At 45.4% G+C, this 23756-nt stretch overlaps 1 long non-coding RNA gene across 1 annotated transcript; it reads left to right on the top strand.

Annotated features, from left to right (window-relative positions):
• Positions 1-248: 248 nt before the first annotated feature.
• LOC116877239 lies at positions 249-16769 on the top strand. Its single transcript, XR_004384589.1, has 4 exons — positions 249-288; positions 379-454; positions 13993-14216; positions 16562-16769. It is a non-coding gene; the product is annotated as an uncharacterized LOC116877239 (long non-coding RNA).
• The last annotated feature ends 6987 nt before the right edge of the window (positions 16770-23756 follow it).

Genomic DNA, 23756 nt, shown 5'->3' on the forward strand with positions numbered 1-23756 from the left:
AATATTCCAGCCTGTTCTCTGAAATTTCACCTCCCTCTATGAGAGCTCACCTCCCTCTAGTCAACCTTTCTGGTCTAGTAATAACCAAAACAAACAAAAAGATGTTTAACACCTTCTTTAAGAGTGGTTAGGACCAAGCATACATATCTCATTTCACCTTTCATATTGGACTAGCCTGACCTCCATGATCAAAACCTGTCTTTTAAGGAAATCCTTCTCTCTACATGGCTGTGATGGTAAGGCTCCATGCTGGACGATAAGAATAGAAACTGGCTGCGAACAACCAAGGTATGTCTCTGGCCGGACCCCAGGCTCCCCCTTCTGACCACCCCCTCTGTTATCATTCTGACACTCTTTTATTTATTTTCCCCTCTCCAGCTGCTCTCATTCTGACTTCAAGATTAAAGTTTTGTTAAAGAAACAAGTATTCAGAGATCTTGTTAGAGAATGAATGGTAAGGCAGACTCTCGGGCAGGAACCACTACAATGGGGTTTTGCAGTAGGGGAGAGAGATTGGGCTCAACTCAGAATACAGCATGGGCAAGTGGGAATGTACAACCAAAGAGTGAGGAGGGGTGTGTGTGGATGGAAAATCACTCAGAAGAAGCATCAGGAGTTGGCGGCAGGGAGGGGTGGTGGTGTTCTGGCTAAGCCCACCTCACAGGACTCTTGCTGAACGCAGGCCAGGGAGATTGGACATCGCCTGGGGGTGCTGGAGGACAAGGAACCCAATTAGATATCAAGGGGAGGTGGGATTCTGGTTAAACTGACTTAACAGGATTCTTACTAACACTGGACAATGTAGAGATAAACATGGAAGCCCAGGGGTCAGGGGCCAGTTGAGAAAAGAGTTCAGAAGAGCCTTACTAGAGTTTGTTTCTAAACCAATCCAGTTCCTCCTTGATTCCTGGATACAGTATGTTACAGTATGTAAAAGACACAGGAATTTTACTATTTTATTTATTTATTTGACAGAGAGAGAGAGAGCGTGAGCGCAAGCAGGGGGAGTGGCAGAGGGAGAGGGCGAAGCAGGCTCTCCCCTGAGCAGGGAGACTCAGGACTCTGGGATCATGACCTGAGCAGAAGGCAGATGCTTAACTGACTGAGACACCCAGGCGCGCCCTGCCTTTTACTGTTCTTTCTAAGCCTTTGATTTACTAATATTTTCATTAATGCCCAAGAAGATGGCCTGCCAACCATCAAAAAAGGCCCTTATTTGAATCTCTGATCAAAGCCATGGCTGGGCTTAGGTAACAAATCTAGAGGACTTTCGATCCACATGGTGGGGCTTCAGGGTGATTCTAGGAATCTATAGGTAAGCCTTAAGGATCCAGGAGGTTAATTCCATTTCGGTTCACTCCTTGGCCCTAAAGCAAATGGGTTCAGTTCAACATAACAGAGAGGAAGAGCATTTGAGGTAGTTGATTTAATGCACCTAATGCTAGAACTGCACAACTGGTTTGTTCTAACCCGGTGTTCTCAGTGGTCCACAGTATGGCTCCACCTGGGAGCTTGTTAGAAATGCTCATGCCAGAGCTACTGAATCGCAGGGGCGGGGCGGGGGGGAGCCCAGGAAAGTAAACAAACTCAGTAGGTGAGTCTTACAAATGTTAAGAGTTCAGAGAACCACAGCTCTCACCCCAGTGGTACCTAGCTCCCTTTACAGGACATTTCAGGTGAAATGGCTTCCCTTAGGTGGTTCCTGGCAAAGAAATATGGTAGGATCAGCAAGAAATTTTCCTGACCACTAGTGCCTAAAGAATTTTTTCACTGGAACTCTGTATGCTTTAAGTGATGGAGAGAGTCCTCTAATCCCCGTGTTGGGTGTACCCGCTTAGATCTGTAAGTTGCAAAAGCCTTCACAGCCTGTATGCACTGAGGTTGCAAAGGCCTGGGTTTGCCCAAGCCCCTTGACACCAGTCTCATTAAACTGCTGTGTCTTAAAGCAGTCAGGGACCTGGAAGCCCTCTGCTTACAAGTACCTACAACCTTCCAGCCCAGCCACACCTGAAGCATCCTTCTTTCTGGGTATATCTTATTTCTCCTATCTTGGTGCCCATTTCTTTTTTCTTTCTTCCTTCCTTTCTTTCTTCCTTCCTTCCTTTCTTTCTTTCTTTCTTTCTTTCTTTCTTTCTTTCTTTTAAAAGATTTTATTTATTTATTTGATAGAGAAAAATCACAAGTAAGCAGAAGGGCAGGCAGGGGGCTGGGGGGAAGCAGGCTCCCTGCTGAGCAGAGAGCCCTATGTGGGACCCCAGGACCCTGAGATCATGACCTGAGCCGAAGGCAGAGGCTTAACCCACTGAGCCACCCAGATGCCCCGTGGTGCCCATTTCTTAAGTTTTCCTGGTTTGTAGACCATGGAGTGGGGTTTGGTGGTGAAGAGGAAACAAATTCAACTCCTTTCATCCAAGTTCAGAATCAACTGAGCGTTAAGATCAGATTGCCACTAGGAATCAGTAGACCAATTTTATTGCTGCTCAAGATGAACTGGAAAATGCAGCTGGAAATCTATAGTCATCATTGGGCTTCATCATACCTTCACCTCGAATTGAACTTCTCCACCCCCATTGCCAGCCTTCTGGTCTGCTGGGGATGTTGCCAGTCCCGGCCATGTTGTCACCAGAGCTAGTGCAGTCTTTCTCCAATCTTTCCCATCAGCTCAATTTCGCGGTCTTTGGAGGAGAGTGGTAAGTAGTAAAGAGACAGCCAGGAGAGGTGCTCCAGACAGCTACTTCCTGGGGCGAATGGGAGGATGCAGGAATAAGAGTTGCCCTGGTTGTGGAAATAGTATTTGAGAGCATTGGCCCCAATGAAAGAGTCTAGAATGGGAAGACAGGAAGGTCAGGATTGAGACTTGAGGAAGGCTCACATTTAAACATGTTTGGTTTTTTTTAAGGTTTCTTTTTTAGATTTTATTTATTTATTTGTCAGAGAGAGAGAGAACACACAAGTAGGCAGAGTGGCAGGCAGAGTCAGAGAAAGGCAGAGAGAGAAGCAGGCTCCCCACTGAGCAAGCAGCCCAATGCAGGACTCGATCTCAGGACCCTGGGATCATGACCTGAGCCGAAGACAGCTGCTTAACCACCTGAGCCACCCAGGCATCCCTAAACATGGTTTCAAGGAGGAAGCCCCAGCCAGAGCAATCGAAAAGCCAGAGAGAGAGGAGGAGAACCAGGAGTGTGTGGTGCCATAGGGGCCAAGGGAATATAATTTTAAGGAGAGAGTGATCAGCAGGTTCAAACTTTCCTGAGAGCTTATAAAATGAGAAAAAAACTGTCCCTTAGGTTTAGCCACATGTTGACCTTATTGAAGGGTGAGAAGGGGGAACCGAGTTTTGGGGTAGTCTTTGGAGGGTGTCCACAGGGAGGGTTTTACATGAGGGACAAAGCTTGTTTGAAAACTGATGGTGAATGACAGCCTTCTGGCTTGTGGATAATGTGGTGCAGGGGTGGGGGCGGTAAAATAGCTGGTACCCCATCCTCCAGGCCAGACGCCTTCAGTGAGGGGCTCTGTCTGTCTGCCTGCCTAGGGCACCTTTTCCTAATTTGCACGAAGTTGCAGTGTGAGCTAACAGCAGCCTTGGGGGAGTGGATGCTGGAACATAAGACATGCTATAAAGGATAGTAGGTCGCATAGTCACCTGCAAAGCCAGGGCTAGAAGCTGAAGGCTTCTGGCTCCAAGTTCCCAGATAGCTCCAAACATCCTGGGGGCAGACACAAGGAAGGCTCTTCTTCACTTCAAGAGCTTGCCTGTATTTTTGGCAATCCCTAATTATTGTAGCACCAGCCGACCATGTATTGAAATCCTGATCTGGCAAGAATGGCCAGGATCCAGTGGTCCTAACCCTCCCACAGTGACAACCACTTGGTTCCCCTAGAGATCCACACTTTAGATTGATGGCGAGGGGACCTACAAAGGTAACAGACCAGCCTCTGCTTCTCAGGACGGGAGAGTGTTCCTTGGACCAGTTTGTGGTTTCTCCCTACCTTCTGTCCCTTGTCTCAGAGCCCGCATTCTTGAAGAGTTGGTCTTCAGATACAGTTCTGATAATCATGGACTTAACTTTTTATAGTTTCTTACTTACTCGGTGTCATTATTTCTAACTTTGACCTAACAGAAATATTACCATCAGAGACTTCTTTTTTTTTTTTAAGATTTTATTTATTTATTTGACAGACAGACATCACAAGTAGGCAGAGAGGCAGGCAGAGAGAGAGGAAGCAGGCTCCCTGCTGAGCAGAGAGCCCAACTTGGGGCTCGATCCCAGGACCCTGGGATCATGACCTGAGCCGAAGGCAGAGGCTTTAACCCACTGAGCCACCCTGGCACCCCCATCAGAGGCTCCTTAATGATAAGCTTCCCCCTTCTTGTTTCACACTCTTGTAGTTTCCTAAACCAATCAGCATATGCCCACATACCTGGAAAACAAAAGTACACTTGGGAGAGAGTGGCAGTTTTGCTAAGGATCTAACACACCTTAGTATTTGTTTCCCTTTTTAATATATTTGTTTTCCTATAGTGTAAGTCAAATTCCATAAATAACAACATATTACTACAAAGGTGCATTTAGTTTATATTAAGATTTAAATATCTTATTGAAGAGAAAAAATTAAGATCAATGCTTAAAGTTTATTTTAAATTGGCCTCTGGATAATTTAGATATGTAAGATTTTTCTCTCTCTCCCTCTGTCTGTCTGTCTGTCTGTCTCTCTGTCTCACACACACACACACACACACACACACACACACACCCAGCAATCCTATCAAACAGATTTTAAAAGTCTAACTTCAGATACTATAATTGGGAGTCACTTAGTCAACACTTTTTTTTTTAAGATTTTATTCATTTATTTGACAGAGATCACAAGTCGGCAGGCAGAGAGGCAGGCAGAGATGCAGGCAGGAGGAAGCAGGCTCCCCATTGAGCAGAGAGCCTGATGTGGGGCTCTATCCCAGGACCTTGGGATCATGACCTGAGCTGAAGGCAGAGGCTTTAACCCACTGAGCCACCCAGGCGCCCCAATTAGTCAACAATTTTAAGTCAATGAAAATCTATCCATATTTTTGGTGTTCAAAAGTAATTAGAATGACAATAGAAAGATTAGGAAATGTTTAGATGGAAGACATGGCTGGAATATGTGAGAGAAAAATGATCAAAATGACTGTGCCTGGAGTATCCAGAAACTTAAGAGATGTTTCCTGAGAATAAGTAAGTACAGAAACATTGCTGTATCTACTATATAAAATATGCCAAACTCTTCTTTAGCAGTTAAAATATTAACTACATTGGATGGAGGTGCCTGGGTGGCCCCATCGGTTAAGTGTCCCATTCTTGATTTCGGTTCACGTCATGATGTTATGGTTGTGAGATCAAGCCCTGTGTCGGGTTCTACACTCAGTGAGGAGTCTGCTTGGGATTCTGTCTTCCTCTGCTCCTCTACCCTGCCCCCCAACTGTGCACGCACACTCTCTTTCTCAAATAAATAAATACATCTTTAAAAAATAAATCACAAAAAATAAAAATATGTTACATTGGATGTAATAGGCTGCAAAACAACATGACAGCAATAAACCTGCAGGGACTCATTTACAGATGAAAATTCTTCTAATGAGACTTTGACTTCTCCTTTGGGATCCCATGTGGAGTGACTTTTGCCAGTCCATGCCGGGGTTGTCAGGGTCTTGTGGCAGTTTTAACGTGGTTCTGTTCTTCTGAGGTCTAGGAAGGAGCTAAGTCTCCTACTGGACATGGAGGATACATGATCACTTCAAAGAGACATAACAGGTCTCTGTAGAGGGATGGTCTCCTGGTTCGGGCGTGGCCAAGACACATGGCCACTGCACCCAGAGATGAAGAGAGAGGAACCTTACAAAATACTCTTTAGTATATCAGAATGGTCGCCAGTGGGGGAGGGGGGGTGGGGAGTGGGGAATGGGGAGCAAATGCAATAAATACATACATAAAATGAGATTGTTCTTTACCACCCAATGATATAGTAATGATGATGATAATGTGCCATGAACTGGGGAGTATGAGGAATAGTTCAGTAAAAAAAAAACACATGATACTTACATAAATGAAATATACCCAAGGTTACTTATAAAGTACGTTCATTTTCAGTGCCATTTTACTTCCCACTCGCCTGCTTTCCCACTCCTCCTGTCCTGACTTTCCTTTCCTCCACTTTCAGGCTGGCCTCCCTGGCTGCCCAGGGACTCCTCCCTGTGTGCCCCTCTGCAGGCAGCATCTCGTTCTGGGCACACAGTCCTCCCTTCTCCCTCCTTCTTACTTCTCTGTCCTCTCCTTCCCTCCCCAGAACTGGGAAACATAGCCCTTCGATCCAGGCGAGAGGGACTCCATGCTGAGCCCTGTGCTTTAAAGGACCATGCTTTAAAGGACATGCCCTCTCCCTATCCCAGAGCCCCTGCTCTTCTTCTAGAGCACATCCTGGCCCTGGAGGTCCCAAAGAGTCCCAGGTCTCCTACAGGCCTCTTCCAGATATGGGTCCTCTTGAAGGAAGACTGTGCCCCTAGTCTGTGTACTCTACCCCAAAGCCAAAGATGGCCATGGGGTAGCTGTTTGGGGAGGTGAACAGGACTTGGAGGTGCAGACCGGGATGTGCCCATGCATGTGCAGGAGGCCCAAGCAGTGTGGGATGGAGCCAGGCGGGAGCCGAAAGGAAGCTGAGCATGGGCTGGGAGCCAGTCTGGCCCTCATGTACCGCTGGTTCTGCCAGAAAAGTCCAAAGAATCTGAGAATTCTAGGTTTGAACCCAGCCTTCCAGGCAGTTGTCAGGGTGGGAGGAATGGAAAGTATTTCGTCAGTCTGTTGGCTTGATTTACAACTCTTATTAAATATTTAAACATATATTTTAGAAGCCTCCATTTGCACATTTGCCCTGGTAAGTGTGAGTGACTCTCTTGCATGAGACTCTCTGCCTTCCGCGGGACATATGGGGCTTTGACAGGCAGCTCCTGGAGACCCAGCAAAAAAGAAGAGCGGTCCTAATCAGAGCAGGGCAGACCCTCTGGCAGGTGACCAGAGCAACAGGCTTTGGTGCCTCTCACATCATACCACGTGGGAGAGGCTGGCTCCTCTGCCTTTGCTAGCTGGTCCTGCTGCAGAACTGGGGTTGGCCATTTTTTTTTTAAGATTGATTGGTTGATTGATTGATTGATTGATTGACTGAAGGGGGTGTGTGTTTTGAGGGGGGTAGGGGCAGAGGGAGAGGAAAAACCCAAGAAGACTCTCTGCTAGGCACAGGGCCTGACATGGGGCTCAATCTCACAACCTGATCACCACCTGAACCGAAACCAAGAATGCGACACCTAACCAGCTGCACCCCCCGGGAACCCCTGGCCATTCCTTCATCATGGAGGTGTGCGAGTCAGGAAGGCCAAGCGCCCCGTCTTTATCAAGTGCTGGGGCAGTCCACATCCCTTCCACCCTCTCTCCCCCTTAGAGAAATGGTGTTTACACTGGCTGTAAGTGGTTTTTTGTTCTTTCTGAATACACACTATTATATGAAGCAAATTTTAAATGGGAGGGCTGCATCCATTAGTGATGCAAGCAGCCAGAAGGATTCTTTGTTGGGAGGGAGCAGAGCTGCAGACAAGAAGGCTGCTTGAGGACCTAATTGAGGCAGAAAGACCCAGGGCAAGTCCAATACCTGTGCTCGGGTGTTCCCGGCAGCTCTGGTCCCTTCATTCGTCTTCCTCTGCTCTCCTCCCCCTTTCCTCGCCCCTTCCCTGGGCTCCTACTCTCCGTCCTTTTCTGTGCATGTTAAGGCATATTAAAGATTGGCAAGGTGTTCCTGGGGGCAGGCATGAGTAGTTTTGTTAAACAGAACTTTCAGAAGTAAAGGGGAAAACCAAAACAATTTCCCCCTTCGAATAAGTTGTATGTCTAAGAGGCCAGAGAACTCTTGAGGATTTCCCCAGGATCTCTTCCACCAAGGATGTTTGTTTGCTTTTTCTTTTGAGAGTAGGGACTGATTCATTCATTAAACCAATATTTGCTGAGCTTGTATGATAAGCAAGCACCACTGCAGCCGCTGGAGAAATCGGAGTGAACCAAAATGGCAAAAGCCCTGCCTTGGTGCCCCATACGTTCCCATAGGGAACACAGTTGGGAAACGGAATAAATAACAGCAACAACAACAGCAATGTGTGTGTCTTGTGTGTGGTGGTGAGAAGTGCTCGGAAGAAAATAAAGAAGGGTACAGTGTAAGGTAAGGAGTTTAGGGAAGGCCTTCCTGAGAAGGTGACATTTAAAGAAAGGAGGTGGTGAGGAGAAAATATCTGGGTTAGAAGCACTCTTGGCCCTGGCAGAACCTTGTTGGAAAGATTCAAATGGCAAAGCCCAGAGTCAGGAGCATGCCTGGCAAGTTTAAGGATCAACAAACAGGCCAGCTGTGATGGGATGAGCACAAGAAAGAGTAGAAGATGAGGTCAGAGGGCACCTGGGTGTCTCAGTGGGTTGAGCCTCTGCCTTCAGCTCAGGTCATGATCTCAGGGTCCTGGGATCAAGCCCCACATCGGGCTCCCTGCCCAGCAGGGAGCCTGCTTTCCCCTGTCTCTGCCTGCCTCTCTGCCTACTTGTGATCCCTCTCTCTGTCAAATAAATAAATATATTAAAAAAAAAGAAGAAGAAGATGAGGTCAGAAAAGTGTGTGCGGGCGGGTGAGGATTACGGAGAGCTCTTGTTAGTGTTATAATTTATACTGAACAAGGTGGGAAGCAACTATATAGTTTAAACCAAGGAGTGACGTGATCTGATTTGCATTTTAATAGGATCCCTTGGGGGGCTGTCTGAGAGTAACCTGTGAAGGACAGGGTGAAGCCAGTTAGGAAGCCTTTGCAGTAATCCAAGAAAGTAATCCATGGAAGAGAAGAAAGTACCTTAGACCAAAGTAGTAACAGAAATGGAGGAGTGGTGAGATTCTGGAGAAAATAGAATAAAAAAATTGCTAATGGATTGGTTGTGGGGAGTGAGGAAAAGAAAGGAGTTAAACAGAGCATCGAGGTCTTTTACTTGAGCAACTAGAAAAAGGGAGTTGCCGTGAACCAAGAGGAAAGACTAAGGTCGTGCAGGAAAGATCAGAAATTCAGCGGTGGGGATTTACAGTCTAGATCCCTTTCAACATCCAAATGGAGAGCCCAAGTAGGCAGTCAGATTTATGAGTTCGCAACTCAGGAGAATGGTTGGACTCGGAAATAAATTTTGGGGAGTCATCAATGAATAATAGTATATAAAGCTAAGAGATGATGAGATTTTTGAGGAAATGACAACAGATGGAAAAGAGACCTGGCACAATCTAGTGTTTATGAGTGAACAAAAGGGAAAAAACAGGTAGAAAAGACAGAAGGACCAGCCAATGAGGAGGAGAAGGGGAAGAGTATGGTGCTGGGAAGTTCTGGAAGCCAGGTGAGGATGTGTCCAGGAGGAGGGAGGAAGCCGCTGTGCCACCATGGCTGCTGACAGAGTGTAAAATGAAGACTGGGAATCCTCCTAAGTCAAAGTCATTGGCAACTTTGAAAAGAGTAGTGTCAGTGGTGGAGTGGTAGGGGTGAACGGCTTGTTGAAAAGGTTCAAGAACACATGAAGAGGAAGAAATGCAGTGAGTGAGTACAATGCTTTGAAGGCCATTAGTTGGGAAGAGAGAAATGGGGTTCAAGCTAGAGGAAGAAGTAGGGTTGAGAGAGATTTTTAAAAACAGAAATAACTGCATTTGTACATTGGTAGGAAAGATCCAGTAAGGAGGGAAAAAGTGAAGATGGAGGGTTCATGGGCTCAGTCTGGTAGCATTAAGAAATATCTACATTGTATTGAATGCTTATATGTACTAGATTTTTAATATATGGTATTCATTCCTTAAAACATGAGATATACATATATTTTCATTTTTCCAATGGGGAAATTGAGACTCAGAGGTTGAGTCCCTTGTCCAACGTCACCCAGCAAAGCTAGAGAAGAGCTGAGTCAGAGGGAAGCTCAAGCCATATTGCTCCTGAGGGGACCGACCCCTCTACCAGTCCTAGGCACCAAAGGCACATGTTTATTTACGGTTTCACTGCCTGAAGGAAGAGTATGTGTGCTTACACAGTCATGCCTAGAGACTTCTACCTTCTTTTGGAACAGGAGACAACAGAGAAGTTGACCCAAACCTTGATATGTTGGACATCTATGAATAATGTCAGGTATTGGAACATACAGAGGGATAGAAATCAGGAGTCCTGGGTTTTAGTCCAACTGTCCCCATAAGGATATATTCCTTCCGGCAAGTCAATGAACTTTGAGATTTAGTGTCCTCATTAGCAAAATAGGAATAAAATAATCTGTCCTGTCTGCTTCTTGGGTGGTTGTGAAAACATCACCCTAAATCCCCCGCTTCTCTGTGGCTCCAACAATATGTGAGACTTTATGCCATTTCCAAAGTATTTGACATATGGTGGCACCAGTGGTTCTCCAGCTGAAGCAGGGCAGAGCCCCCAGGGAGTTTTTACAAATACTGCTCTCCTGAGAGGATGTGGAGCAGCTAAAACTCAAAAACATGCTAATGGGAGCATAAATTTGTACAGCCACCTTGGAAAGCAGTTTGGTAGTCGCTATTGAAGTTGAACCAACATCTCCCTGTGATCCAGTGATTCTAATCCTACGTTTATACCCAAGAGAACTGTAGGCACATTTAGGCACATGTGCACGGAGGGACCTTACAGAAATGTTTGCAGCGGTATGACTGGCGATTGCTCAAGCCATAGACAACTCAAATGCCCGTCAATAGCAGAACAGATTAACAAGTTGTGGTGTATCTATACAATGGTATACTGAACAGTATTAGAAGTTTTCACATTATGGCTCCAAGCACACCGATGAATCTCATAGATACAGCATTCAATGAGAGGAAACTGACATAAAAGATTTCCCTCAATCGAGCCCCGCATCAGGCTCTCTGCTCAGTGGGGAGTCTGCTCCCCGCTCTCTCTCTGTCTGCCGCTCTGCCTACTTATGATCTCTCTCTCTGTCAAATAAATAAATAAATAAAAATAAATAAATTAAAAAAAAAAGATTTCCCTCAAAATATGAGATAATCAGGGGCACGTGGGCGGCTCAGTGGGTTAAGCCTCTGCCTTCAGCTCAGGTCATGGTCTTAGTGTCCTGGGATCAAGCCCTGCATCGGGCTTTCTGCTCAGCAGGAAGCCTGCTTCCCCCACTCTCTCTGCCTGCCTCTCTGCCTACTTGTGATCTCTCTCTCTGTGTCAAATAAATAAAATCTTTTTTTAAAAAATGAGATAATCATAAGATAGTGAAAATCAGAAAAATCATGAATCTCTATGGTGTTAGAAGCCAGGACCTTTAGAGAAGACAAAATGTCTTCTCTAATATCCAAGTGTGTGTGTGTGTGTGTGTGTGTACCTCAATGATGGTTATAAAAATGAAAAACACATATTGGATAATTCATTGAGTTGCACATTTATGACTGTGTACATTTTTGTCTTTGTATTTTACTTCAATTAAAAAAAACTGCCTGGTTCCTGTCTCAGATCAATTAAAAATCCCTGGGAGTGAGAGGCGCCTGGGTGACTCAGTCAGTTGGGCATCGGACTCCTGATTTCGGCTCTGGTCATGATCTCAGGGTTGTGAGATCGAGCCCTGCCTGGAGCTCTGTGCTGGACGTGGAGCCTGCTTAAGGTTCTCTCTCTTCCTCTCCGTCTGCCCCTCTTCCCCCGGCTCACATGCACACACTCACAGTCTTTCTCTCTCTCTTAAAAAAAAAAAAAAAAATCCCTGGGAATGAAGCCCTGGCATGGGCACTTCTAGGGGTATATCCAGGGCTGAGCAAAGGGCTCTCCTCCATTGTTGGTGACCTCCCCTCCAGGAGGGAAGACTTAGAACTATGCGTCCGGACGCTGACTGGGTATGCCTCAGAGTGGTGGGGAGGAGAAAAAGCTAGAGCACCCTGTATGCAGATGGCCAACAGCAAGACTGGCCCTGGGGACACACCTCTGAGGGTGAGGACGAGGCTCCTCACCTGGGACAGTGCCTGATGACTGCCTTCAGGGACTGCCTGACTCCTGAATTTATTTCAAACTCACTGTTCAGAACAGTGGCTGCAGATTTTAGTTATTTTCATTTGTCTGGCCTTCTATGGAGATTTGGACTCTTCATTTATACTTTTGTGTTTTACTGTAGTGACCTGCTTTAAATCTTTTCTGTCTTCCTTTGCATATATAAACTTTTCATCCATAAGAGATACAGTCATATCCAAAGGCTGTACCATCACATGCCAGGGGGTCTGGACTGCTTTTCTAATGCTTGTCCCACATGTGACAGACAAGCAGATTCTTTTTTTTAAAGATTTTTTTTTTTTTTTTTTTGCCAGAGAGAGAGAATGCAAGAGCACAAGCAGGGGGAGTGGCAGGCAGAGGGAGAAGCAGGCTCCCCGCTGAGCAAGGAGCCTGATGTGGGACTAGATTTCCAGGACCCTGGGATCATGACCTGAGCCAAAGGCAGCTGCTTAACTGACTGAGCCACCCAGGCATCCTGGACAAGCAGATTCTAAGTGCACTCCGCTCTTAATCTTTGCTGTTTTCCGCTTTACTCAATAGAGAAAAGGGTTATAAACAATGAAAACCTTTATTGTCTCTTGATCATTATTCTGAGTTTATAAAAGGAAACATTTATGGGCCAAACTCTGACATTGATAGAGATCCCACACTTTAAGCATTTTTTTGAGGCTTTCCCAAAATAATACCTCTACAATTCACCCCTAAAAAGCATTTTAACAGGGCTGTGACCTCTTCACATTTATTTAAAATAGCTGGAGATAGCTTTTCTAAGACTATTTTTAATTATAAAATATTCAATGTATTATCAAGAGAAATAAACTGTTATAGCTCTAAACTTAAAATTTTAGCTTATCTTACTAAATATTTTTTTTTTTTTTTTTGACACAGAGAGAGAGACAAGTGAGAGACAGAACACAAGCAGGGGAAGTGGGAGAGAGAGAAGCAGGCTCCCTGCTTGTGGGACTTGAACCCAGGACCCTGGGATCATGATCTGAGTGGAAGGCAGACACTTAATGCCTGAGCCACCCAGGTGCTCCTAAAGATTTTATTTTTAAATAATCTCTACACCCAACGTGGGGCTCAAACTCACAACCCCGAGATGGAGTCACATGCCCCACTACCTGAGCCAGTCAGGCGCCCCAAAGCAAATTTTATTGTATAGATTTTGATATAAGGGGAATTGAATATATAAATATCTTTTAAATGCAATAATGTTGTTCATATGATCATTATTATTTCTCAGAAAATCTGTACTTAAATTTATAGTGTAGGGGAAAAGTTGTTGCTTCTTGTGGTTTATCATTGGATATGGTTGATTTCAATGTTTTCATTTTTGTCTATCTGCATTTTTTTTTTTGCTTCAGTAAAAAAAAAGCTGAGAAAAAAATAGAAAAATCTGAAAAACAGGCATCCCTCTCTATGTAGGAGTTAAGGTCTTAATAGCAAAGCAGCTAAACTTCTGGAACCTGTAGAATCAGTATCACCTGTCAGATACCGAATTCTCGTGCCCACTCCAGACTTGCTGAGTTAAAAACGCTGGGCGCAGGCCCAGCAATTTGCTTTCACAAACCCTTCAGGTGACTCTGATCTAAAGAAGAGCATGAGAAACCACGGTGCCTAATTTGGCAGGCCCTGAAGTGATCCACTCTGGGAATAGGTGATTTGTTTGATAAGTAAGTCTGGTTTTTGCTCCACAGCTCTGCCCACTCATCGGGCCCCCAGTCAAACCTAGACCAGTAGTTCTCAGCCCTGGCTGGGAAGCTTTTTAAAATCGTGTCTCCCCAGATGGGTCCTGGGCATCCAGGTGCTTCTCATGTGCGCCAGGGTTGATGAACTCTGTTCTATATTCAGGTACTTTTGTGGTTGAGACAGATGATTGTTAACACCTGCTCCCCAATTCTTTGGCTTATTTCCTGCAGGCCCCGTGAAGCAGAACTCAGGCCTCCAGTGTCTGCCTGTCCGGACCTAAAGGTGTTTCCTGAGGGCCAAGGCGGCCCTGCCTCGCAGGTATCTCCGCAGACCACAGCAAGGCACCGAAGGCGCGACGCTCCCTCCTGGCACGCACCCGGGCCGTGGGCTCCTCCGCTCCCCCTCCAACCCCAGCTCTGCTGTCCAGGCCGGATGCTGAGTGAGATAATGTGAGGTAAACACTTTATTTGGTGAGCAGAGAGAAAATGTCGACAAATGCCAGCTATCCTTATCTTCGTTACCTAAACCCTGAGGTCTCCTTTTCATTGCCAGCTCACAAAATACCTACTTGGAAGGCCCATCGTGGTGGTTTTATCTTGAAATGCCTACCCCTCCCCCCCAACTTTCCTGCGAAGCTGGGAGGGACCACTCAACACACTCATGAGGTGTGTTCTAAGCCAGTGGTCCTTAAAATGTGGTGGCCGGGGGGATATGTGTCAGCAGCATGAGTATCACCTGGGAACATTAGAAATGCAAACTCCTGTCACCACAAGGTGTAATAACAAGAGAGAGGGCAAGAGGAGACTTTTGGAGGTGATGGAGAGGTTTATGGCACAGAGTGTGGTGATATAGGTCCATGAACGTATGTTTCTCTCCAAACGCATCAAGTTGTATATGTTAATATCTATAGCTTTTTGTATGTCAGTCATACCTCCATAAAGTAGGTGTTTTTTGTTTGTTTGTTTTGTTTTGTTTTTTTTAAAGAAATGCAAACTCTTGGGCCCCACCCCAGAACTTCTGCGTCAGAAACTCAGGAGACAGTGTGCGGCCATCTGTGTGTTGTTGTGATGGCGTCCTCACGTCTGACCACTGCCGCTCCACATCGGTGCCTCGCAAGATTGTGAGAAATGCCCAACCTCGGGCCCCAACTCAGGCCAGCGGAATTAGAATCCCAGGTTCCTGGGATCACACTGGAGTTTGAAAAGCCCAGCTCGAAGCTTTCCCCCTTGATCTGGTCAGTGATAGAACACCAGAAATGTGCCTTCTTGGATTGCGGCTTCTTAGCTCCCCACAGAAAGGCCGTCACAAGATAGTAACTTAAGTGTGAGAAACACAGGTATGAACTATCGTTCTATATTTGTGGAAGACAATTTATGCTGCCACTTCCTACCCCCTCGGGTAAAGATTCATCCTGCCAATTTTCTTTAGAGCAATCGCAGTGTCTGTTTTGTTTTGTTTTGTTTTTGTTTTACACAGGAGCTGAAGTCAGGAAAGTCCTATGTAAGATGGCAGGATGCTTTGATTGTTACCTCAGTTCAGAGAACTAGTCTGAGTTCTCTCCTACAGCTCTCCCTTCTCCTGTAAGGGACTTTTGCATTTTAAGTCTTGGGGTAACAATTCTGTTATGACTGCATTTTTTATTATAAGTGGCCTCAAATACTGTGTGAGAAGATAAGGGGTTGATAAAAGTATGTGATTGATGCCTGGAAGCCTCTCAGCCTTTATAAAGCCTAACGATGTCAAGAGCTCAGTTCAAAACCCTCTTTCTCCGTGAAGCTTTCCTGGCAGCTCTCCGCCAGCTGTAATTAACACGACCTCAGATAACAGTATTTGTTTTCTGTCATCGTCACAGATACCAAGTATTTCCCAGTATTTTGTGAGTTAATGTTTGTAAAGTGCTTGAAGAATATAGGAACATAGAACATACTCAGATTACAGTTGACCCTTGGAAGACACAGGGTGGAACAGTGCCGGTCTCCTTACATGTGTTTTTTGACACATACAGTAAATACAGTATATAATGCATATAACATACAAAATATGGGTTAAGTGTTTCTGTTATCGGTGAGGCTTCTGGTCAACAGTAGGTTATCAGTAGTTATGGTTTTAGGGAGTCAAATTACCTGTAGATTTTCGATTGTGCCCCCACCCCCAACATTATTCAGAGGTCAACTGTACTACTATTAGTGTTGTTGTTGTTGTTTATATATACTTACATGTCATTCCTGTTAGATCTCAAGTGAGGAGAGGGCTTTATCTACTGATGGAGTCCAAGGAAGCCTGGTTTATGCTGTACTCACAAGAGGTTCTTACACATAACATTAAGGAGAGTAAATAAGAGCTTTGGAAAGAAAAATATGTTTTATTGCCACAGTTGGAGCATTAGGTCTCAGTCAATCCTAGCAGGAGAGAGAAGCTGTTGTGCCAACAAGGGGAGCACATCCCTTTGCCCCCGTCCCAGAAGGTATCAGAAAAAAAAAGGAAGTGAAGGATAGATGTCACCAAAGTGTCAGTGAAACTCAATTCAGAAGAAACTCTGACCAAAACCAAAATGGAACCAACTGAAAATGTTAATGGTCATTTTTAGTAAGTCATAAGAATTTGAAGAAAGGCTATTTTAATAAGTAGAACAATTTCATTTTCCATGCAGCCTAGGAAATTAAGATCTAGATGGTTTCTTTTACACAAGCTCTGGTCAAATTTGTACCTCTTTTGTAGAAAGCAGTACGGTTTCATCTTAAATAACTTGTGGGGGAAAAAAGCAAAAGGGATAATGTCTTATGTATCTGTTGACAACAGAAAAAACACACTGGATGTCATATGTGGGGGTCACCTGACATAGTACTCTGGAAAAAGTTCAGGCCAGAGAAGAAAACTGAGGAAGGACTCGGATTTGCATGATGTGTAGAAGTGGGTTCACGGTGAAACTAGCAAAGCCTGAGATTCGCAGCTCCACCCTGAAATACCAGACTCTTCCAAAGCCCCAAGATGGCCCCTGGCAATTTTGTGTCAGTGATGGTATGTTCGTGTTCATAAATGAACTTCTCAAATTGTATAAGCGTCAGCCCCTCCAGGTCTGCTCCTGAAGAAATGCCTCTCTGTATAGCTCTTGGCTTTCTAGAACATTTGTAATCATCTCGTTCCACCTCCCCAGACAGGGGGTGCAACAAGGAGGGGATGCGCTCGTGGGGAAGGAGGGCCTTGGAGAATGGCTGGGAGAGGAGAGACCACCACAGCGGGGTTCAAATTGATGCATTGTAGAGAATAGGGTGGCTTCCTTCAAGGGTTTCCTGTCCTGTCCTAGCGTGGTGATTCTCCGTCGAAGGTTATTCCCCCTGCCCCCCAGACGCCATTTGGCAGTATCTGGAGACATGCTTTGTTGTCTCCAGATGGGTTGGGCTGTGGAGATGCTACTGGCATCTGGTGGGTGGAGGCCAGTGATGTTGCTAAACACCCTGCAGGACCACAGAGAGGGATCTGGCCCCAGAGCTCTGTAGTTCGGATGTTGAGAAATCCTGTTCCAGGGTGTTCCTTTTCCTGCAGGTCACTGGCAACTCAGGTTGTCAAAATGAACAACGAGCAAACAGTGTAAGGTAACTTCTCGGAGAGGTTTTGCAGTTTCGCCATCCCCGTCAGCTACTGTGTGGCAGGTATCTGGCTCTTCTTTAGTGACTTTCACTCCTACCCACCCTCTGCCCCCCACATACACATATGCAAAGTCTGTGAGGTTGGTGGCTTTAATGAACGCCCCTGGTGAAAATCTGGTTCTGGCAGCCATATGGGAGAGAGAGGCCCTCCTCTCACCAAGGGACTGGGCTGCGTATGGCCTCAGGGTTATGGGAGAATCCCAGGCCCTGGAGTGGGGCTTTGCAGTCTAAAAGCATCAGCCATTTACTTCAATGCCATGAATGTTAATGCAAGTTGATGGAAATGTCCATACCCCCTCCAGGCTGCTGAACCCTACTAGTTCAAATCCCAGAATTCCCAATGGACTGCTCCAAATTCCTGCCCTCTGACCTCAGCTGGTCCTCCATTGCCTCTTGGCCTTCCTTCAGGTCACCTTCTGATTGTGTCTCTGCCTTATTCCTATGACAGCTCCCTTCCAGGGCCCCAAACCATTCTCTCCCTGTTTCCCTTCTGCAGATGGCCGTGCCTCTTGCTTTCCTGAGATGAGTAACACAATAATTACAGCTGCTACCATTTATTCCACAGCTGCAAGCACCAGGCTGGTGAAGAAGAGGTGTTCCATCTGCAAGGGGCATGTCGTTAACCCCGCTTTGCCGATGAGGAAACCAGAGTAGAGGCCTCTCACTCTTCCAAGTCACAGTATGAGCATTTGGTCCCAGGCCTGTCCCTCTCCAGTATGAACTCCCTATACTTCTCTCTTTTGCAAATCTGTCTCTGTCTTTTTCTTTTTTTCCTTTTTAAAGATTTTATTTATTTGTCAGAGAGAGAGAGAAGGCACAAGCAGGCAGAGGCAGAGGAAGAAGCTGGCTCCCTGATGAGCAAGGAGCCCGATGTGAGACTTGATCCCAGGACCCTGGGACCATGACCCCAGCCGAAGGCAGCGGCTTGACCGACTGAGCCACCCACGCATCCTGTCTCTGTCTTGATCCCTAGGTCTTGGAAGAAGAAAAGTTCTTTCAACCCAAAGTTTCCTCCCCAGTCTTGATCCCGGTTTTCTCCTGTCTCCCACTGAACATCACTCCATCTCCCGTAGCGCTGCTCTCCCAACACAATCCTGTCTCCTCTTCTTTGCTTCACTGTCAACTTGTTAAAAGGAAGAGTGTCTCAGTTTGACCCCTCTAGTCACCTATTCTCTGGGCAAAGCCTCATTACCTTCCCTGGTTCTGTGTTTCCTTGGGTCCCCTTTCCTTCCTGGATGGGCACCATGTCCACCTCTTACCCTATAGTTTCTTGGTGTTGGGGACAGCATCCTGAAACACAAATAGTGATGGTCATGACCTCACACTGAGAACTGGACCAAAACAAGACAAACCCTCCCAGGGGCCAGAGAGATGGCTGAAGTAGGGCTCCCAGGGAAATTCCTTTGGGCTGGAGTTCTGTTCAGCATAATGACGACACACTATTGCCATTTTTAGAGCAGTGATTACCAAATGGAAATACCCTACTTCACCAGAGACTGAGATCTGAAGTCACTAGCTTCATATCTAAATGTCATTCGAATCTTCACTGTAACCAAAGCTCTGATCAACAGAAACACATGACTATAAGCTAGGGGATTCAATTCCTGTTTTTTCTTCCTGTTTGTCCTCTGCTAAAATAAAAAAAGAAATACCTAAGAAAAACTTCTTGATATTGTTATCCTGATAGTATATTACTACTACATACACGGAGATGAGTTAAATGAAACAAATAATTTTTGAGCTGTTGGCATCAAATGCCCGTCAGTTTTCAAAAAGCAAGTAAATAACATCTGGGCATGAAATCTCTATTTGATGGCAAAGATCCCTTCTCTGTAATTCCATTTTCTTGCCTTCTCAACTGAAATGTCTATAGGAACTTCTGTAAGCTGGTATTAGCTACTATCTATCTTCATCTGTATTGGTTCATTCCTTCATTCAACAAATACTTATCAAAACTCTGCTTAGTCCTTGGACAGGATAGTGTCTGACCTTAGGAAGTATAGTCTAATCTGGCACTTACCCATCAGTATGATGGGTGCAGGACAAGATAAATGTTCAATGTGGTAGGAATATTTACAGAGACACTCCCCCCCCCCCCAGTCTTGGGGGTGGCTGGTCAGGGAACATTTCCAGGAGAAAGTAATATTTAAGGTAAAACCTAATGGCATTAGGTGGAGCTGGAGGGGTAAAGTTAGGGGAGGGGTTGTTCCAATAAAAGAGAAAGAGTTCTAGGAGACTCATAGCAAGAGAGAAAGAGACCTAGAGACAGAAAGGAGAGAGGTTTAGGGAACTGAAAGAAGTTTATTCTTATTGGATCAGAAGAGGAGAATGGAGAGAGACCTTCATCATCATCATAGCTAATACTTGAGGTACATAAAGTGGGTGCCATTGCCATCCCCATTTTACAGATGTGGGAACTGAAACCCTGGAAGTTTAAAGTAACTTGCCCAGGTCATCAGTATGTAGCAGATCCCAATGCAACCCAGTATGTGTGTCGTTAACTGACACATTACTGCCTCCCATCCTGCCTTTGAGATAATTTTCCAAACTCCTTCACAGCAATGGTTTGGGGGTCCCAAAAGAAAAGAGTAGGTTGAGGCAGTGATATTTAGTGGGGAGTCTGTGTGGAAATCTTAACCCAAGAAAGCCTGCCCTCCCTCATGTTCTACTCTCTGCAAATCAGATTAAGGTAATGGTACTGTTCTTCTGGGGAGAGTTTTCATTTAAATGGGGGTGGGGAGGGGTAGGAGGGTAGACAACAAGTTTTGAGTACCCTATCTGGTGGGGTGGGACAAAGGGAAACATTTTGGGGTAGGATCCTAGTCTGTGCCCCCTAGGGGAACAACTACAGAATGGACGGCCTACTCGTAATATCAGAAGCAATTTTTCGGCGTACAGGGGTTGGTATGGATCACTAAACTCTTAATTTTTTTTTAATTAGGGAATGACTTAAGCTTTTGAAAGCTGCACATTAGAATGTCCCTCCCCACCCCACCCCCAAATACTAATGACATAAGTGAAAATTTCTCAAATTGACTCAAGAAGTGAGTTGGCTCATTCAGAGGTAGCTGAGTTTTGTCTAATTCAGTGACTAAACTAGAACAAACAACAGCTTCATATCCCTCTAAGGGGGGAGCCAAAAGGGTTTAATGCCATAAACTTTCCAAGCAAATACTTCAAAGTGGTGAAGTGTATGAACAGTTCACCCAAGCATGGTGTATCATGGTAAGACTTCTTAAGACCACATAGTTTCTCATGGACAATTACCTACTAGTTAGATTAAATCTTGAGCCAATGAGAAACCCAGCATTTGTTTATGACTGGTTCTTCCTAGAATAAAAAGATTTCAGTTTGGAAAGGACTCTATACCACACTTCCTGAATCAAATGCCTACTTTTCCAGTTTCATCCCAGTTGCCTATTTCCTTCTCAAGAGAGTAGACCGAGATAGGTAATATTTTAGTTGCTAAGACTGGCTTGAGTTAAAATGCCCATCTTGGGGCACTTGTGTGGCTCAGTCAGTTAAGCATCCAGCTCTTGATTTTGGCTCAAGTCATAAACTCAAGGTTGTGGGATTGAGCCCAAGTGCTGGGCTCAGCGCAGAATCGGCTTGTCCCTTTCCCTCTACTTCTCTCTCTCTCTCTTTCTCTCTCTCTCTCTCCAAAAAATAAATAAGATCTTTAAAAAAAATTCAGGAATGTCATTTATATGATTAACACTTTTTTCCCCCATAGGGACATAGGCTGTCCCTGCCTTTTAGATTTATATTGTAATCAGAAACACAATCATTAGCAACAAACCTTTACCCTTGTTTGTTTCCCTGTTGCCATTGGGTCTACTTGTCACTGTAGCTGGAAGAAATATGATGTGGTGCTTCCGCCTTGGGGTCATTGAAAGAGTGATTGAGTGGAGGAGAGGGGAAGAGGATGACTATAGAAGCCCAACCCTGACCCAGCCGATGGTTTCAAGAACACTGGAACAATGATCATGCCATGGTGATTCTCATCCCATAAACAATTATTCATTCAAACAAATGGAGACTTTAATGAGCCATATATTAGGAGGATATAAGGTCTGACCTTGAGCATTCACATTTCAGACTCCTCCCAAAGTGGGCCCAGCAAAGGTGCTGAAAAGGCCTGAGGCTCATCTACAGTCAGCGCCTGCTTTCTCTTTTCACATGACAGAGCAGATGTGTTATTTTCCATACTCCTCAGGCCCAACTTGCCTATAGTAGTGAACTATAAAGGAACAGACTCCCAGTGACTTAGACAAAAGAGGGGATTTATTAGAAGGGTCAGATAACAGGAAGTTCAACAGCTCGGTCGCAGGAAGGGCAGGGCATCAGTTATGAGGGAACCAGGGAATCCATGTCTCCCTTATCCCTCTTCCCCATCCTACAATCCTCCTTCTCCAGCTAAGTCTTTGCAAAGGAGGCTTTCTTCTTTCTTTCCGCAGACAGGGGTCCTCCCCATGATGGTGGTACCACAGCCTCGCACTTCACAGCTTCCAACCTTCTCTTTCTCTGTCTCCCTGCCAGGCTCAACCAGTGGTGGAGTTCAACTTTGTATCCACGGTGCTTTTACTCCCTCATTCAGAGATCTCATTCATGCCCACAGCTTCGACCACCATCTTTACTTAGAGGATTCGTTACTTTATTTTCCATCACACACCTTTCTCCAAGCTCTCCAGCATACCCAAATGCCCACCCGGCGTCTATCCTTGGGTAACCCAAAGGCATCTGAAACTTTCCCCTTCTTTCTTGGTAGCAGAATTTCCATGTTGTTGAAAGTGGCAGTGTACCCAGCTGAAAAGACTATATTTTCCAGCTTCCCCTGCAGCGTAGGATGGACAATGAGATGTATGCAGAAATCATGAAGTTGAGCTTCTTGGGAAAGTCCTTTACAAAAGGCTGACTCTGCTGGAAGTTTTGCCCTTAGGCCTTCTTCCTCCTGCTGCCTGGAATGAGGATAGGATTGCTGGTGCTACGGTGGTCATCTTGAGAGTATGAGGAAAATGTGAAGATGGAAACTAACACTACAAATGGCAGAGAAAATTGTGGAAGCGGCCTGGAATAAAGATGCCTACTGTCTACAGACAACTTTCTGGGGAGAAATGATACATTTCTCTTATTGAAGCCCCTCCTATTTCAGGTCTCTCTAAGTAGAACCAAACCCCATTCTTAGCAGATAGAATGCATTCCTTCTTATGTCTCCATACTTGTTGGGCACCAGACCCCATTTCACCCTTCTCCCCTTTCCCTTTCCCCACTGTCCCCTCTCTGTATACTTGCCATGCTCTCTCCTGCCACTTAGACTTCTAGCTTGCCATTCGCAATGCCTTAACATTCCTTCCTCCAGGGATTTACCCTGGACCTGCTTCACCAGGCCAATTCCCCTGTTCATTCTCAAAGCATCACCAGCCTCCCCTTTGTGGTAACTGTCCCCACTGTAAGTTTACAGTCTAGCAGGATGGATTCTCCTCTGTCCCTCCCACCAGGTTACAAGCTCTAGGGAGCCAGGAACTGTGTCCTTTGCTTTTATTACCAACATATCCCTAATACCCAAGCACAGTTGTATAAGTGCTCACCCCCCAAAGAAAAACAACTAAGTGAAGGCACCAGAAAGGATTTCCTCAGCAACAGCCCCCATACCCCTGGGCATATTTTAAAAATCCTAGAGAAGAATTCTGATGGCTTAGCTTGGGCCAAGTTTCCATCTTAGGACTCTGGCTGAGAGCAGGGTTTGGGGGAACAAGGCAGCCTCTGTTCAAATTACATGCTTGAAGTAGGGAAAGGAACAATCCCCAAAGAAAGGTGAGGAGATAGATACATGTAACATGTATCCTTGATGCTTACGGTGGCCTAACTTTATCTGGAGGAGAAGGTGGAGGAAGGAAGGCTCACGATATAATTTGGCTCAGGTCTTGCACGTTCTGGGAGAGGGTTTGGTCCCCAAACTCTTGTATGTAGTGAGGGGATGACCTTGGTACATTCCCTCAGGGCCTATTCTCTACTTGCTTTCAATAGAAAATGACAATAAGAATGAAAAACTTTGTTTTATCCAGTCTTATGACTTCCATTCAAGTCAACAAACACTTAAAATAGAAGCTCCTCACTTAAAGCCCTTCTCCTCCTCCTGGACCCTGCTGCCCTCTCTGACTCCTATCTCTCTCTCTGAACAAACCCCTCCCATGGCCCCTCCTGCCTTCATTGAGTTCCAGACACTCTGGTCTCCTTTTTCTCAATGCCTGAGCTCAGTTCTGCTTCAGGGACTTTGCATTGCCATTTTGTCTGGAACTCTCTGGTCCTAGATCGTGGCAAGGCTGGCTCCCAGGGAGGCTGAACCA

Source organism: Lontra canadensis, unplaced genomic scaffold, assembly GCF_010015895.1.
Source record: "Lontra canadensis isolate GAN:19392208 unplaced genomic scaffold, GSC_riverotter_1.0 scaffold50, whole genome shotgun sequence".
Lineage (NCBI taxonomy): Eukaryota > Metazoa > Chordata > Mammalia > Carnivora > Mustelidae > Lontra > Lontra canadensis.